This window comes from Pleurodeles waltl, chromosome 6, assembly GCF_031143425.1.
Source record: "Pleurodeles waltl isolate 20211129_DDA chromosome 6, aPleWal1.hap1.20221129, whole genome shotgun sequence".
In the NCBI taxonomy this organism is placed as follows: Eukaryota; Metazoa; Chordata; class Amphibia; order Caudata; family Salamandridae; genus Pleurodeles; species Pleurodeles waltl.
In genome coordinates, this window is record NC_090445.1 from 835,542,917 (window position 1) to 835,557,564 (window position 14,648).

The window sequence follows — 14,648 nt, forward strand, 5'->3', positions numbered from 1 at the left end:
AGCTAGAGGACTCGGGTGATGGGCTGCGTGGACTGGAGTCGGCCAGTGGGCTGGACACTTCCCCTGAGTGGGACCTTTCGTCCCCGGGGGAATATACTGAGGAAGCTGCTTCCTTTCATACAGTGGTACGGAAGGCAGCTAGTTTTTTGGACCTGCCTTTGCCGGTGGTGGAGGCGAAACAAAACCTTTTGACAGAGGTGTTGCATCCGGCCTCAGCCGCGGCGGAGCCTCTATTACCTTTTAATGACGCTCTGCTGGATCCGGTTTTAGAGGTGTGGAAGAAGCCGGCATCTTCCCCAGCAGTTCACAGAGCCGTGGCCAGGAGGTATCGGACGGCTCCAACTGATCCTGGTTTCCTATCTAGGCACCCTACGCCGGAGAGCTTGGTTGTGCAGGCCTCCTGTTCGTCCAAATCAGCGCCTGGTTCTTTCCCGACGGTGCCTGGGGACAGAGACTCAAAAAAGCTAGAGGCGCAGTCGAAGAAGATTTTTTCGTCCTGCAGTCTGGCGTTAAAAGCCACTAATGCGACCTGTATCCTGGGGAGGTATATTCATGCTCTGATGGATGACATCTCCTCTTCGTTTACAGAGCTTCCCCAGGGTCTTTTGGATCTTGTCTCTGATGCCCAGGCTGCTGCGACCCAAATTATCCAGACGGGACTGGATACCACCGACTCGGTAGCCAGAGCAATGGGCACAACTGTGGTGGAAAGGAGACAGGCCTGGCTACGTAACTCGGGCTTTTCGGCAGATGTACAGTCCACATTGTTGGATCTCCCGTTTGATGGGGACAAACTGTTTGGGGCTAAGGCTGATTCGGCCTTGGAACGTTTTAAGGAGAGCAGGGCCACGGCTAAGTCGTTGGGACTCCAAGCTCCTTCTTCCACGGCCTCTTCCAGATTCTTCAGGAGGTTTCGTGGATTTGGGCGTGGCTCTTCCTCCTCTTCCTTTCGGGGAAGATATCAGCAACCTGCCTCTTCCCATCCCTATAGATCTTTTAGGGGGAGGGGTAGGGTCCGCACCAGGGGAGCCTCTCAGCAGCACTCTGCCTCTTCCTCATCCTCTGGCGGGGTGCAGCAGGGGAAGCAGCCTTAGGCTTCCACCATTTCCCACTCACTCCTCTCCTGTAGGGGGAAGATTACAGCATTTTCTCACCAAATGGGAGACTGTTACGTCGGACACTTGGGTTCTCAGTGTTGTGGGAAAAGGCTACACCCTTCCCTTTCGGGAGTTTCCGCCCCTCATCCCGCCCCGCCCTTCGTATTGTTCACAAGAACACCTCCTGTTGCTAGAACAGGAGGTAGAAGTCCTCCTTTTAAAGGGCGCGGTGGAGTTGGTCCCGGAGCAGGAAAGGGGTCAAGGAGTTTACTCAAGGTATTTCCTGATTCCCAAGAAGGATGGTCGTTTGAGACCAATTCTGGACCTGAGGATCTTGAATTGGTTCCTCAAGCAGGAAAAGTTCAAGATGCTGACCCTAGCACAGGTGCTTTTGGCGTTGAACATGGAAGACTGGATGGTGTCTGTCGACTTGCAGGATGCTTACTTTCATATCCCGATACTCAAGTCACACAGGAAGTATCTCCGGTTTGTGGTGGGATCGCAACACTACCAGTTTGCGGTCCTTCCGTTTGGTCTTACTTCAGCACCTCAAGTCTTCACGAAGGTGATGTCGGTGGTTGCGGCAGAGCTCAGAAGGAAGGGGATAGCAGTATTCCTTTACTTGGACGATTGGTTGATCAAAGCCAAGTCCCCGGAGCTTGTGTTGCGTCATCTGCAGTCAACAACCCAGTTGTTGTTCGACCTGGGCTTTTCGGTGAATGAGCCCAAATCTCACCTGGAGCCCTCTCAGCGCCTCCTGTTCATAGGGGCAGTACTGGATACGACATTGGGTCGGGCCTTTCCTCCGCCTCAGCGGATTCAAGATATTCAGGATTTGGTTCCAATGTTTCGAAATGGAGCGGTAGTTCCAGTCCTCAAGGTCCTTCGTCTGCTCGGTCTTTTTGCCTCCTGCATTCTGTTGGTCACGCATGCTCGCTGGCACATGAGGGCTCTTCAGTGGTGCCTCCGAAGGCAGTGGTCTCAACACAGAGGGGATCTAGAGGGTACTGTCAAGATCTCCAGAGATGCTGCTGTGGATTTGAAGTGGTGGATTGCAAGCAACAATCTTTCACAAGGAAAACCGTTCCAGCAGTCGCCACCAGTGGCCACAGTCATAACGGATGCTTCCACTCTAGGGTGGGGAGCTCATCTGGGGGATCTGGAGATCAAAGGTCTTTGGTCTCCAGAGGAACAGATTTTTCACATCAATCTGTTAGAGTTACGGGCTGTACGTCTGGCTCTCAAGGCCTTCCTCCCTTCCCTTCGTGGTCAGTCGGTACAGGTCCTAACGGACAATACTACCACGATGTGGTACATAAACAAGCAGGGAGGAGTGGGGTCGTACCTTCTCTGCAGAGAAGCTCTTCGACTATGGTCCTGGGCAAAGGACCATCGGATTTGCTTGATAGCAAACCATCTGGCCGGAGTCTTGAACGTGCGTGCGGACAGTCTCAGTCGCCACTTCTCGGCAGACCACGAGTGGCGTCTCCATCCAGATCAAGTCCGTTTAATCTTCCAGAAGTGGGGGTTTCCTCGGGTAGATCTGTTCGCCACTCGAGAGAACGCGCATTGTCCGTTGTTCTGCAGCCTTCAGTATCCGATGCAGGAAGCGTTGGGGGACGCGTTTCAAATGACCTGGTGCGGCCAGTTGCTTTACGCGTTTCCTCCCATACCCTTGATTCCTCGAGTATTGAGGAAGATTCGCCAAGACCGGGCTCTAGTAATCGTAATAGCTCCGGATTGGCCAAGGAGGGTGTGGTACTCCGACCTTCTCCAACTCTCAACGTGCCCGCCGCTCCGTCTCCCTTTCAGGGCAGACCTCCTCTCGCAGTCGCAGGGGCAGGTTCTACACCCCAACCTCCAGAGTCTGCACCTACATGCCTGGAGATTGAACGGGGCAACCTGAGTTCCTTCTCTCTCCCGCCTGAGGTAGTGGATGTTATATTAGCGGCCAGGCGACACTCCACTAAATCTATCTACGCTAATAGGTGGTCTAAATTTGTTGCGTGGTGTGGAGAGAGGCAGATTGATCCTTTACAAGCTCATCTATCGGACGTTTCGTCTTTTGCTCTATCTCTGGCGCAGAAAGGTTGTGCAGTGGCTACCATTAAAGGTTATTTATCGGCCTTGTCAGCCTTCATATGTCTTCCAGACCAACCATCTTTATTTAAATCCCCTATTGTTATCAGATTCTTGAAAGGTCTTCTAAATCAATATCCTCCAAAGCCATTCGTTATGCCGCAATGGGATTTGTCCTTAGTCCTGACTTTCCTTATGGGGTCCCCTTTTGAACCTATGCATTCTTGCCCCTTGAGGTATTTGTTTTTAAAAACAGTCTTCCTGATAGCTATAACATCAGCAAGGAGAGTGAGTGAGTTGCAGGCCTTATCAGTAAAACCCCCTTATACAACTTTTTGTGGGGATAAGGTGGTGTTGAGGACCAAGGCTGCTTTCCTCCCGAAGGTTGTTTCACCCTTCCATTTGGCTCAGGCAATTACTTTGTCCACGTTCTATCCTCCGCCTCATCCTTCCAAAGAGGAAGAAAGACTGCACCGTCTGGATCCAAAGAGAGCGTTGAGCTTCTTTATCGATAGAACAAAGGATTTCAGGCTGGAGGATCAGCTGTTTATTGGATACGTGGGCAAGAGGAGAGGAAAGGCAGTCCACAAGAGAACACTATCCAGGTGGGTTGTTCTTTGCATTAAAATATGTTACTCTTTGGCAAAGAAGGATCCTCCTGAGGGCATTAGAGCTCATTCCACCAGAGCTAAGTCGGCCACTTCGGCCTTAGCCAGAGGTGTTCCTGTGGTCGACATCTGCAAGGCCGCAACTTGGTCGTACCTTCACACTTTTGCAAAACATTACTGTTTAGATTCTGAGGTTAGAAGGGACGGCCATTTTGCACGGTCAGTGCTGCAGGATTTCTTGGTTTGACCATTTAGGCACCCACCGCCGGGCGTGGTACTGCTTTGGGACTCTATTCATGAGGTGAGGAATCCACAGGTAGTTGTATCCATCAGAAGAACGAGTTACTTACCTTCGGTAACGACTTTTCTGGTGGATACATTAGCTACCTGTGGATTCCTCACGGTCCCACCCGCCTCCCCGTTGCCTTTATGGTCTTGCCAAGTAATCCTTGAGTGCGCTCCTCTTGATCTTTGAGGGTGCAATAGATGTATATATATAATATATTTATATATATATAGGTATATGTGTATATATCTTTATGTATATACTTGGTGTGTGTATATATTTTTAAAAGAAAGAGTTTTATATATATATATATATATATGTACATAAAAAAGATTTACAGTTATTCATACAATGTGGTGTATTTTTACAATATAATGGATGTTGCTTTGTTCTTTCATTGCATTGCCTGGTTGTTCTCATGCACGTAAAAAATGATTGGTACTGACGTCCGCACGTCGTCGAGGACCTCTTATTGCCTGTATGACGTCAGATGGCGTCGCGTGCGAGACAGTGACGTCCTCGTCGACGTGCAGAGACTAGTAAGAAGATTTCCGTCGAGTGCTGGCGCCATGGGAGTATTCATGAGGTGAGGAATCCACAGGTAGCTAATGTATCCACCAGAAAAGTCGTTACCGAAGGTAAGTAACTCGTTCATTTAGCACATCAACAATGGTAGAATAAGAATAGCAATGAAGAGCATCTATTTATATATGAGTACACTACAAAGAGCATCTATGTATATATATGAGCAAAGAGTTCGTTGACAGATATAAGCTTTGATTAACTGTATACCAAAATGCATCACACTACGATGTTCAGGAAGCAAAATATAAACGAGTTGAATACTTCAGATAAGCTTTGATTTACTGCACACCAAAATGGATGTTTCAATTACTGCAGCAAGCTCACACTACGATGTTCAGAAAGCAAAATATAAATGAGCTGAATACTTCAGATTATAAACACAGTGCAAGCATAATAATCAATCATAATAATAGAGCAGAGAAACAAAGGCCTTTCATCCCTGTGTGGAACTTAACTTAGTCCACGAAATGCTGGGAAGCCCTCTACTGCCCCCTTGGACCTCTCCCCCTCTCAAGCATCACGGTCTCTGAACAGCAAACAGGGAGGCAGCGCTGGGTCTGGAGATGGCAGTTTTCACAACCCCATCTGCGAGCTTCAAATCCCTCACCCGCACTTCAGTGCTTAAATAACGCAAAGCTTGGATTCTACCCCCTTCTGGCATTTTCTAGCTATGTCATCAGCACTTGTCTCTTGGCTGCTCTGCCCTTCCCCAGCCATTGTTTTCATTCCATCTTCTCCCTGTACTCTCGTTCTCAAGGTTGAGACGGAGTCTCCTACACAAACAAGCTTGAAACTAATATCGTGAACTTTTCCACATTGTTCGGGTTGCAGCAGGCATCACGCTTATCTACACTGCTCAAGCTAATTAACCCTTCGCGTCACAATGTCTTCCGCACCTTTACCTATACTGATCACCTAGCTATTGTAATGGAAAGTTTCAATTCTATTAAGGACACAGAGGCAAAATTATGCTGACTCTTTCATCGCTTTATTCAACAGCAGCCAAGCACAAGCCATATAAGCTCCATTTCCCCCTGAGCCCATGGGAAAATATATAACATTTTCACTACTGTAAGCAACCAATCAATAGTCCACAGCAATAACGAAGTCCCTCGTTGCTGTTGTCGCTTCCTCTTTCTTTCTGTGACCGAGTTCGATCATCGTCACTTTTCATTCCTGCATGGAACTGTCAGATCCTACGATATACAAAAGAACCAATGATGGACATCATTTCCAGTACCAAGGAAAAACAGCCATAACCAACCATCATCTTAGCAAGGCAGTGTCATGCACAATTAAACAATCTATAGATGTCAAGTACATAAAAATACCCACCTTTATTACGGAGTGTCCATGGGAGGGAGAATGCATGTCATAATGGGTGGGTTAACCCTCGCCTCCGTGCCTTTAATAGAATTGAAACTTTCCGTCATGATAGCTAGGACATTTTTCATTCCATGTCAGGACCAGAGGTGAGGATTGTGCTTGTTGAAAGCTTTCCCACCACTACCGATGCCATGATGGGAATTGGATTAAAATAGAATTGCTTGAATGTGGAGTCTGAGGACCAACCTGCAGCATTCAGGATATCCTCAAGATGAGCTCCAAGGCAAAATGCTTTGGAAGCCATCACTCCTCTGGCTGAGTGAGCACCAAAAATGTTCATATCAATACCAGCCTCTTTCATCGCCAAATGGACCAACCTGGTGATAGTAGGAGAGGACAGTGCCCAAAAGGGTTTCCTGAGAGTGATTAGCAGTTGAGCTTCCCCATGCAAAGGGATTAACTCCGTCATAGCTTCATACTCCTTAATGCAACATACCACACATAGCTTTGGACGTTTCATGAAGGAAGTGTTAGAGATCACACAAAAATTACATTTTGTTCTTCTGTGGATTTGAAAGGTTACCCCTTCTGGAGTAAATACCCTACCTATAATGTTCAATGCACGTACGTCCGAAACTCTCCTGCAGGACACCAAACTTAGCAGTATAATTAATTTAGCTGACAACTCCTTCTGCAACAGATACTTATTAGCCTGCCAGGACCAAAATAAATTCAGAACCTTGTTGACATCCCACAAGGCCGAATAACTGGGCTCGAGTGGGAGAGAAAAGTGAATAACCCTCATCAGCTTCCTCACCAAAGGGTGTTCTCCCACTAGTTGATCCCCAATCCGTGCGTGACCAGCTGAAATGGACGACCTGAAGATATTCATCGATCGATAAGCTAGTCCCTCTTCGGCCAAAGAAGCTAAGAAGTTCAAGATGTGGACAACGTTGGTCCCCACCGGATCCAAGTGTCTGCTATGACATCAGCCGAGCCATTGCGACCAAGATGATCTGTATCGTTTGACGGTACTATCTGTCCATGCCTTAGACAACAGGGAGGCACCCTGCTTCGAAATTTCCGCTAGGAGTTCTAGACAAGTGATATGCAGTGCCTTCTCTTGAGAAGACTATAGCCCTCCCGCAGGACGCCTCCATATGGGCGAGCCGCCATTGGATCTTCTCTAGAGCAGCCTGTGAGAGAGGAACTCTCTGAGAGTAGGAAAGCCCTCTCCTGAGATGAATTGCCTTCAGGCGTTTCTGAGCCTGGTAATGCAGGGGACTGGAAAAGATGGCCTGGATGGATGAGGCCAGTAGGCCCACCGTCCTGGCGATTTGCCGAAGGGAGGTGAAAGGTTTGACCGCCAGCCTGCACAGCTCTTGTCTGATATTGTTGACCCTCCTTGATGGAAGGATGAGAGTGGCTTGAACCGAGTCAACCACAAATCCTAGAAACACCAAGGATTGAGTCTGTGCAAGAACGGACTTCTGCCTGTTGATGACGAAACCTAGAGATTCCAGAAGGGAAATCGCCAAGCATAGGTGGGAAACCAGGAGTTGTGGGCCTTGTCCCATCAAAAGAAGGTCGTCCAGGTACACTATTAGTTGCATACCTCTGGCCCTGAGGAACTCCACTACCGGTCTCATAACCTTGATGAACAGGAGAGAAGTAAATTTGAAGGTTTAATCTCTCATCAAAACTGAAGGAAGCGTTGATGTGGAGGTAAGATCAGGATTGTCAAGTAAGCGTCCTTCAAGTCCAGACGTACCATCCAATCGTTGGGTTGAAGGATATCTTCCATTTTGAAGTGGCAGTTGACCAGCAACTCGTTGAACTCCTCCAAATTGATTAACGGACGTTGGTCCCCATTGCGTTTTTCCACAAGAAAATTATTGCTGATAAAACCCTGTGGGGGCAGATTTATCAGCAATATTGCACCTTTGTGCGCTAGATCTGCCACCTCTGCATCCACCAGGGCCATATCCTTGTCTGAAAAAACGAAAGGAGGAGGGTGCCTGCGTTAGATGCGTGAGCCAAAAACTTCAATATGGAACCCTTGGAATTTCTGAAGCACTCAAACATCAGAAGTAAGAGTTTGCCAGCTTGAGAGGAACCTCCCTAGCCTGCCCCCCAAAAGATGATGGGAGATCAATCGAACGCTCAACTTGGGAGTTAAAAGTGCCTCCACCTCTATAACTGTTCCGGACTCCTCTGTGCCTGAGATAGGGTCAGGTCGGGTAGAAGTTCCCGAATCTGGAAACATCCTGATATTGTCCCCTCTTTGATGTAGTGCCCCTGCTGGAGACTTGTGACTGTGAAGGGTTGACCGAGCGTCCTCTTCCTCGGCCAGCCGCGGTGAAATCCCAGGGGTTGAAAATTAGTTTGTCCGAGGTTTGGGCCTTAACCAGTGATGTGAACATTTGTACAAATTTGCCCAGTTCTCGAACAAAGGGTTCGCCAAAGAAGCCTCCCTGGGCAAGGGTTCCAGCTTGGGACATGGCAGGGCCTCCCAACTTAGGGTCAGTCTTTATGAGTAGGGATCTGCGTCTCTCCATCGAGATGGCGCAGTTGGTACTGCCCAAGAAGATAAGGGCTCTCTGTGCCCATCCCGACACGACGTCCAGGGAGACGATAGAGCAGGAAGCTTCTGCATCCTCCGCCATATCCAAGATGCAGGTGAGTGGGCCTTTGACATCAAGGAGGTTATCCTGACAAGCCTGTCAGGATTTCTCTATCCCCTTCTTAGGGTCACACATGAATTTGTTCAAGAAGGTGTCCATGTGTTTGTCGATGTCTGGGGTCAGAACCACTTTGTCTGGTGGAGATGGTCGGGGGCACTCTGCCCATAGGCGCTTGTGGACTCCGTTGTCCAATAGTTTGCACAGTCGCCCAGCGCGTAAGTCGCTACCTTATCCGCTGGCAACCATTCGGCCAAGCGGGGATGAAGAAGGAGGTCTGGGTCTAACATATCTGGTGACCCTTGGGTTTGGGGGTCACCCTGGGCTCCTTGGGCTGGGTGAAGCGGCACCATGGGCATGATCCCAAGTCTTGGTCCCCGTCTGAGGATGGGGAATCTGAGTCTGGTTGGTGGGGGAGTCTGGAAGTGGAATGGGAGGAGTCTGTGTCCCCAAGGATGCAGGGGTAGGGTCTCCTGGTCCCTTCAGGAGGGAATGTGCCATAAAGGCCTTTTTGAGCTTGTCAAAAGTGCCCAAATTGACACCTGAGTCAATGGCTGCCTTGGGTTTGGGGCTAGGCAGTGGCAGAATTCCCTGGAGGTAGTGAGGGGCAAGCCCAACGGTGTCTTCCTTCCCAAAGGGGAGTCTGGCAGTCATGGCACAGTTTTACATGAACTGCAAATTTTTCTGCTCCAGGGGAGCCACCGCTTGCTTCACTGCCACCCAAATGGAGGCGTCCATAACCCTGCAGAAGTCACCATCTATAGGGAGGTAAGTGACTTGCTCCTCTTCCATATAGGTGCCTTCGCTGTCACTCATGGTGAAGAGATTGTCTTTGCTGCGAGAGGCTGCCAGATTATTTGTCTTTAAGTGGGACCCTTGGGCCTTGTACAGAGAGTATTTGAGGTGGGGATGTCCCAAGCACTATGTGCTGCCTCGCAGGGCAACTAATGAGGGGACAGGGTAGGCCCTTTATGCACCTTGCACACCTGTACAGTCCCTGGGGCAGCACCTGCCTGGGCCGGTGCGAGGTTGACATGAAACGTGTCACAATAAATGGAAGAACGCCGGTACTGACTCCAACTGGGGCGTCATCCTCCAGGTAGGTTGGGGCTGGATGCCGCTCCAAGCGGAAAGACGGGCACTCGGTCGGCCGCGCTGTTGGAAATCACGCTCACTGAATGTTTCAAGCAGTGCGCGCCAGCCGAGGCCTTTTTTTTTCAAGAATGGACGCCTCGTGCCTATCAGCAGTGCCCTCTGGAGGTTGGAGGACCTCACCGTTACACCCCTGCAGCGCCGAAGCGCAAATGAGGAATTCCCACGATCGCAAAGGAGCGACTAGTGTTCCCCCGACACTATCGAAGGCAACGTTATATACAAAAAGAAACAGACGTGATGGGCCAAGCACTTCGCTCGCCTGTGAGTTCAGCGAAGAAAGAGGAAGAGATGACAGCGATGATGGACTGTGTTACTGCTATGGACTGCTGATTGGTTGCTTACAGTTGTGAAAATGTTATATATTTTCCCATGGGCTCATGGCAAATAGGGTTTATGTTGCTTGTGCTTGGCTGCTGTTGATTAAAGCGATGAAAGAGTCAGTATAATCCTCGTCTCCGGTCCTGATATAGAATTCTAGTTTCAAGCCATGGTGTTTATTCATTTAACTTCTAATAATGCTTTTATGCAAAAGCGCTTCTCAAAGAAATTTATATTGATACAAGAAATTACATTAATTAATTACAGCTCAGAATCATTATTCATTGCAGGTTGACTGAAGGCAATTCTTTGTCCTTCCTCCCACACTTAAAAGTCATAAGTGAAGAAGCTAATTTTACAGGAAGCATTTAACAACTTGGGTACTTGTAAGGAGAAAGAACGAAAATGAAACGCAGCACACTGGAGAGTGGTACAGTAAGCAAATACAAGGAAGTAGAGGGTACATACTGGGAAGAATTATACAAAGAAATCAGAGAACAAAGATATGATGAGCATAAGAAATGGAGATGTTTATAGGCAATGCATAGAATATGGAATCCACATTGGACAGAGACTGATGATGAATGTAAGTGAGGGCAATATGGAGTGATACGAGAACTAGGAATTCAGGTATAAAACAAATTTATCGAGCCATTTGGAAAATTTTCAGATGAGTCATTTAAGTGTCAAGAAGACCAACATACAAAGAAGAACAGCAATTAAGCTTGGTAGAATCATAGTTTGCAGAAGTACTTCTAAGGCATGGAAGCGGTAGGTCTCTGACACAGAGGAGCTTTTGGGGACAAGATCGAGAGAAACTAATAAAGCATGATTCAGAAGCAATTTATATAGTCATTAATCATTGGTCATGTAGCTGAATTTACAGTAAATACAACAAATGCAACCATGTTGGACCATTTTGCACCCACTCCCACCACAGCCCAGTTAAGTCGAGTAAAAGAATTAGGACTGAAAATATAACTTTTGTTTTATTTAGGTAAGTTTTATACAATGGGACACCATCCAGGATTCAAAGCCAGAAAGACAAGTTGAGACGCGTTAATGCAATGAGGGTGAGAGGGAGAAGAAGAAGAAAATTGGGAAGTCATTGGCATGGAAATGGGTATTGAGCTCAGAAGCAAAAATAACTTAAAATGTAGAGTAGTATGGAAATAAAAGAATAAAGGACGTAAAACAGAATGTTGGGGGACAAGGGAGAGGAGAAGGAATGATGAGTTTGATAAAAAGAAAACCGGTCTAGAAAGGAACCATAAATACTCACATTGCAGAGAGTAGAAAGAAAAATAGAATGATCCATCATGTTGAGGACGCCCTATAAATCTGCAATAACTAACACCCAAGACTGTTTCCGTGGAGTGGCCAGGAAGAGTATTGAAAGAGATCAAGAGGAAGGGGAGAAAGTAGATGGTGAAAGGTATTTATAATAGTTGACAAAGCCTGGTCGTGGATAGTAATATGTGAATAGCATTCTGTGGCATCATTAAGTTGTGAACCATAGTTATGGGTCAGAGAGGTCCCCTGGTCTATGTTCATGCAAAAGATAATCAAAGTGATACATAGAAGTTCAGAGATTAATCAAGGTTGAAGAAATGTTCGATATGCTAGAAAGCTATCCAAGGAGCAACAAATTCAAGAGGAAGAAGAAAGAGTGGGCATCTGAGAAGCTATTTGTGACTGTTGTAGTTGGATTCTTGCTCCTTAGCGAGACTGCCTCTCCCGGCTCACAATCAGTATCTCATTAAAACTCACAGTAAAGGTGATTTCTGGCAGCCTTACGCATGGAATCTACATAAGACCTCTCAGTAAAGTTGTGGTGGAAAGGAGGTCATCCTTTTCTCTCGTAAACAATAAGTCTCAGACACCCCAAAGGCAAGTAAGGAGATGCAGGAGAGTTTTCAATATATCTATTGAAAAGACTTCAATCTACGATAAAATACATGTGCTGCAATGATTGAGTTGTGAATATGAAAACCCCCACTATATTACAATAAACATAAGATATCTAATTCCTTACCAAGAAAGCTTAATCTCGGCCCTAACGAGAGCTATGTGTGATAAACCGTGATCTGCCAGTACCATCTCCATGAGAAGTGCCTCCCAACACTCGTTACCTTGGAATGAGGTCTCTAGGTCAGACTCCGTGGCAAGACAAAGGCTGAGTTCTGTAGCAAGGTGACATGCATCATAGATGGCATCTGGAAGGAACCCCTCTAATGACCTTGTCCGTGTGAGGTGTATTTATACTGATCATGTAGGATCCCTGATGCAGGTATGTGCCTGAGCAACTGATAATGTGACAGACTTGTGTTGGCAATTACATAAACAATCCCGAACAAGTGTGCATTATGTCCCTGTCACACCTAAGTGAGAAAGGGACATGGTGACAATACCTATGCACATCGCTGATAATAACGCCTTCTTAGAGTGGCACTGATAATGAAAATGAAAAATATAAGCAATGGCAAATTCTAAAGGAAATAATAAAATAAATGAAATAAAACAGAGCATGCTAAATAGGTAAAAGGTCACTTGGTGACTGGGGCAACAGGCCAGCAAGCTGAAGGCTAAGCTAACTCCTGTGTCCAGTGGGAAACTAAAATGGATTCACCGCATGACTTGATCTAAAGGAAAGTGGTGCAGTGTTATAGTGATAGTAGAGCATCAAGTATATAAGAGCAGAAAGCTTCATTACATTTAGTTAGAAAACCATGACACAATTAATAGAGAACATAGAAGGGGATGCATTGAAAGAGAATAACGAGCTCATAAGCAATTGATTGGAAAAAGGATAATGGAATATGGTGCTGTAGGAAAGTGAAACCAGAGATGAACAGAATAAAATAATATGCACGGCACTGCATAAAGTGTGATTCTGGGATGAAAGAAGGATCTGCAAAACAAACAATGCAATAACAATGTACAAGGAAAATGTCACAGATTAATCAGAAAGTTGGATATTAAAGTTGCCAGAAGGAATCAGAGAAGTAGTACCAGGAATCCAGGAAAGAATTAAACCCAGGTCACGAAGGAATGGTGTTAGAGGAACATGAGGTCAAAAGATAATCAGAAAGGAAAGCGGTTGAGGTTAATAGATGCAACTTCCATAGATAGGATAGTAGGAAATGAAATTGTTGTTGACCATGGAATCCAGTAAGAATAAAGAGGAAGTCATATTCTGCATCTGGGACGCAAGGCTGGACTGGTCATTGTGGCAACCCCATATTAACCTGGTGGGCTGCAGGCCTGGGGGCTGAATTACAGATCAGGATTAACTGTCATGACCAAACCATTCCCTTGTAGCCCCATTCCAGTTGCAGCTTTTGCAGTGTGAGGTTTTTAAATATTTTTTTGCAAGGATTGATTTTAGTTTCCAGGGTGGTCCTTCCACGACAGGAAGAGTGGGGAGTGTAGGGAAGAAGAAGCTGAGATGAAAAGAAATGTCAAAACTAAGGCCCTCATTATGACTTAGGCGGTCTTTTCAGCAATACTGCCGAAGCCTCGGGCCCCTTCCGACCACCATATTATGAGTACTGAAGGATTTCCGCGACATTTTGGGTGGAAATCCTCCAGTAGTCCTGCTGGTGGTCGGAGGGACTTGGGTGGTTTCACCACCAGCCCCGCCCTGCTAAAAGGGCTCCACCAGCCATATTATGACCTGTAATACGACCTGGCGGTGTGTTGAAGGTGGGGCGCTGCCGGCGGTGGAAGCGCCTGTTCCTGTTACCTGCCGGACGACCTCCTTGCCGGGCAAGGTAAGTCGATCGTCCGGCAGGGGAAGGGGTGGGAGGGTGGGGGGTGTTGTGTGTGATTGGGTGTTGTCTGCTTGTGTGCATGTAAATCTGTATGCGTGTGTGTATGCATGTTTGAATGCGTGTGTGTATGCGTGTTTGCATGCATGTTTGAATGCGTGTATGATTGTTGAAATGAGTGCATGTATGGATGCTTGTGAGTGAGTGCGTGTATGAATGCTTGTGAGTGAGCGCATGTATGGATGTTTGTGGGTGAATGCGTGTATGTTAGTGTTGCTGAATGAGTGTATGCGGGGTGCGTGTATGAGTGTTAGTGGGGTGCATGTTGGTGTGCGTGTATGCGGGGGTGGGGAGCGCTGTACTTGAAGGGGAGTGATGTTCTAGAAGGGGGGGGTGATGTTCTTGGAGGGGGTAGAGGGTTCTGGTATAGAGGGGGGCTGGTGGGGGGAGTATTGGGATTGCAGGGAGGTGGGGGAGTCCTCTGCCGGTGACAGGAAAGAAATTTCCTGTCACCGGTAGCCTTTCCACCAGGGTTTTTATGGCGGTGCTACCGTCGTGTAAACCCTGGTAGAAAGCCGACTCTTGATACCGCCGGCGGTCTTCGTTGAACTGCCGGGTCGGAGATGCTAATCTCTGGCCCAGATGTCCAACCACCCTGGCGGTACAAGTGGGGATGTAGCGGGTTGGCAGAGGCTAACCTGCCACACTCATAATGTGGCGGTCTTCACCGCCGGCCGTCGGTG

At 47.4% G+C, this 14,648-nt stretch overlaps 1 protein-coding gene across 2 annotated transcripts in view; it reads left to right on the forward strand.

Annotated features, from left to right (window-relative positions):
* Positions 1-14,648, forward strand: part of SFXN3 (sideroflexin 3) — a 223,764-nt gene that overhangs the window by 85,421 nt on the left and 123,695 nt on the right. The window lies entirely within an intron of this gene.